General features: G+C 37.0%; 1 pseudogene; it reads left to right on the forward strand.

Annotated features, from left to right (window-relative positions):
- Positions 1 to 1,025: 1,025 nt before the first annotated feature.
- Positions 1,026 to 3,101, forward strand: LOC120122436 (annotated as a pseudogene).
- The last annotated feature ends 612 nt before the right edge of the window (positions 3,102 to 3,713 follow it).

Consider the following 3,713-nt stretch of genomic DNA (forward strand, 5'->3'; position numbering starts at 1 on the left):
TTAAGCTTTCATTTCTTATTTCTCTGCACTCCGTACATTTCGCATGCAATTTTGAAAGCAGTAATCGATCTCTCCTCTTGTCCCTTCACCAACTTTCTCCGGTGAGTTTTTTTTTAAACATTTTTTTGTATATATTTACATTTTCTTTTTCCTATATTGTTGTTTTGCAGTTCTGCTCATTTCAAGTGATATCTCCAAATTTTTTTCAATCTTGTCTTTCTGCTTGTTCTATTTGGTAGCTCGGAGAGGAAAACAAAATGTATGGATAGTACTTCCTTTTTCGTTTTTCTTTTTTTTTTGGTTTAGTTCATCTTTCTCATTTCTATCCTGCTATTATTTAGGTGAAATGAAAAACGAATAACATATAAGGATTAATGCAAAAGACACTGAGACTTTGGTCAAGTTTTTTTCCCTTTTTCATGAGATAAAAAATTTGCTCTTTTGTTTTTTAATTTTAAATGCTATTGTTTCTCAGCAGTGGAAAATAATACTAACAGTAATTGATTTTTGGTATCATTATTTTTTTTAAATTAGTCTTGGATTTTGGTATGTTCTTTCTTGTTAAATCAGGGAGTAGAAATCATTCTCCACATGATAAAAAGTATTTGTTAAAGTTGACACTCTACTTGGTCTTTCATGATTTGTACTTAGTTTTTTAGAAGCAAGGCTGGCTAAATTCCAATTTAGCTGGGTTTACACCATTATTGGAGCTTTTTGACACTTAGATGGAAGCGTATAAATGATACTACAAGTTAACAAACCGTGGTAGCTGGAGTTCCTAAGAAAAAAAAGGGTTAAAGTAGGGTAATAGATTATGTTATTGGCTTCTTTCACCCGGAACTGTCAATAATTATGGACTTGTCTACTTGGTGGTTAAGTTTAGATATCTTAGTAAGTAGATTGGCATTACTTGTATTTTTAGAGGTATCATACTTGTGTTTCCTTTTTAAAATAATTTGGCTTAAAAAGTGTTAATTTTGGAAGTGAGAAGAAGTCTGATCTCCTCTTTTTGGTTTTCTATGCAGTAAAAAGGCTGTCTTGATAGTTGGGTTCTGATGTCTCCACCGCTGCTGGGCGTGGAGGAGGAATTGCAAAGTGATGTTTCTTCTCCATGTGACTGTGGCTTGGGGTTAAAGGAGCGTACTATCTAGGATTATCAATTGTTCTTCAGTTGACAGCTCTGGTGTCTGAGTTTGTCAGATAATATAAGAATAATCTGAATTTGAAGGCTACAGAGCTTAGGCTTGGTCTTCCTGGATCCCAATCCCCTCAGAGAGAAACAGAGCTTTGCTTGCTGAATCTGGGAAACTGATGAGAAGCCACTTTTTTCCTACTTCCTTCCAAAGATGGAATCTGCTCATCATCACAGAAAAATGTGTTACTGAAACAAAAGGGGTTTCGCTGACACCAGGATGAGTTCTCTGAGGTGAAAGGCTATGTGTACACCGAAAAAGTTGGTGTTTCATGGAGCTGGTTCTTCTGAATCTCCACAATCTGTGGGACTCGGAAAATATCCTGGTAATTCAGGGTTAATGTGATTTTGTCAGCAAGGTCTCCTGGAGCTCAAGCATCTGTAAAGAAAGAAGAACCTGCAAATGTGTTACAAAACAACCTGCTACTAACGGAACCAATCTCAAGCAAACTGATATGCTAACACAAAAGTGGTGCACTGCTGCCAAGTAAGTATAATTTACTTGAGAAAGAACTCATAAGCTGTGGATGATATAATGGGGCATTGTTTCTTAACTTTATTATTTGACAGGGCACAGGTTGTTGGGTGGCCACCAGTAAGATCATTTAGGGCTAAAACCCTGGCCACTTCTTCAAAGAACAATGATGAAGCTGATGGAGAGCCTGGTCCTGCTGCTCTTTTTGTCAAGGTCAGTATGGACGGTGCTCCTTATCTGAGGAAGGTAGATTTGAGCACTTATTCAACTTACCGGGAACTGTCTTCTGCCCTTGAGAAGATGTTCAGCTGTTTTACCCTTGGTAAGTTGTGTCTTCTTTACTAGTCCTGTGGCAATATAAAACCAAGCCCTTCTTGACATGAAGTGTCTAGAAAAGGTCTGATTAACCACATGTGCATAATTTCAGGTCAATGTGGGTCTCATGGTGCTGCTGGGAAGGAAATATTGAGTCAGAGCAAGTTGAAGGATCTTTTGCATGGATCAGAATATGTGCTAACATACAAAGATAAAGATGGTGATTGGATGCTTGTTGGCGATGTTCCTTGGGAGTAAGCTTCAGTCACTAAAAATTTACTGGTTGCATTAATATTTTCTTTTTCCCTATTCACTTTCTTCCTAAAATCCCTGGGCAGAATATTTTGGAGTGTCCTTTATAGACTGAATATCTGTAATTATAGTTCATTTTGACCCAAATGACAGCAAACATATGAAAGCATTGGATGGATAAATGATTTGTTTGGGGGCTGTCAAATTGATCAATGTTCAATAAATCCCAGCCCCATTTTTCATGGCCAGCTCTGAGTCTTGTTGGATGTACTTATGCTGAAACTCTTACTGCTGATAGATTGAGAATTCCTCCCTCTTGTTATCTTCATCTGCTGAACCATGCTTTAATTTTGCCTCAGGATGTTCATTGAAACTTGCAAGAGGTTGAAAATAATGAAGAGTTCTGATGCAATTGGATTAGGTAAGTAATATTTGGTTTCCTTATTTTCCTGGAATGAATCAAATTGACTTCATCGAGGGAACCGGGATGCATGCACATGTTATCAGCTTTTGTTTGTCTTATCTTTATGTTCATTTAACTAAGTGCACATCTGAATTATTGTTGGTCTTGCAATAGAAAGGATGTACGCATCCAGTTTTATGTTTTGTACATGATTTAAGAATTCGTGGGGGGTCGGAGATGTACCAATCATATTCATGCATGCATTTCATGTCCTGAAATGATGTGCAAAGATTATATGTTATCTGGAATTATGTTTTGTACTTGTTTGACCATTAAATTGTTGATGGCCGAAGCCTTAGCTTTTGTTAACTGTATTTTCCGTGTGTACAGCTCCTAGAGCAATGGAGAAATCCAAGGCCATCAAGTAGAAAGAGTCCGGATACGATTGTTAATTTCCTCGAGCAAAATCCGAAGCAGAAATTCCATAGCCTAGATTGAGAGCAGATGCTTGCAGGGTGTGTTTGTGCCGAATGAAGACTATATCATACTCCATTCTAATCTGTTTTAATTGCGATTAGTTATTGTTCATCTTTACCTCTAGTTTATGATGACCACCCATGTGAAAATTAATGGTCGTGGATACATTATATAATCCTATGTAGGAACCTGTAATGTGTTTTGAGGTGTGCTGGATTTTGTCGAATGTGTTTCGATCGTAAACCTACCTCCTGCTTCTTCCGAGTTCTGTCAATGACTTGAACCATACTGAAAAATAACAAAAATATAATAGAACACGACGCCGTCTCAAAAACAACGTGAACAGAAATTCTTACGTATAAAAATTTATAAAACACGATTTAGACAAGATACATGAATGGGTAGATGAATTGATAAGGCTGCTCTGCCGGTGGGTAGAATCGAGGTACATGGAGAAATAAATAAAGAGTAATTGAAAGTTTGGGTTTAGTTGTGGTGCAGTCTCTTTCAACAACTAATTGAAATGCATGAATTCACAAGTTTTGAGTTTGGGGATCTCTCAGAATTTTGTTTTGGTGTTTTCATGTTTCTCATGATTG

The sequence above is a fragment of the Hibiscus syriacus genome, unplaced genomic scaffold (genome assembly GCF_006381635.1).
Source record: "Hibiscus syriacus cultivar Baekdansim isolate YM2019G1 unplaced genomic scaffold, ASM638163v2 tig00110387_pilon, whole genome shotgun sequence".
Classification (NCBI taxonomy): Eukaryota; Viridiplantae; Streptophyta; class Magnoliopsida; order Malvales; family Malvaceae; genus Hibiscus; species Hibiscus syriacus.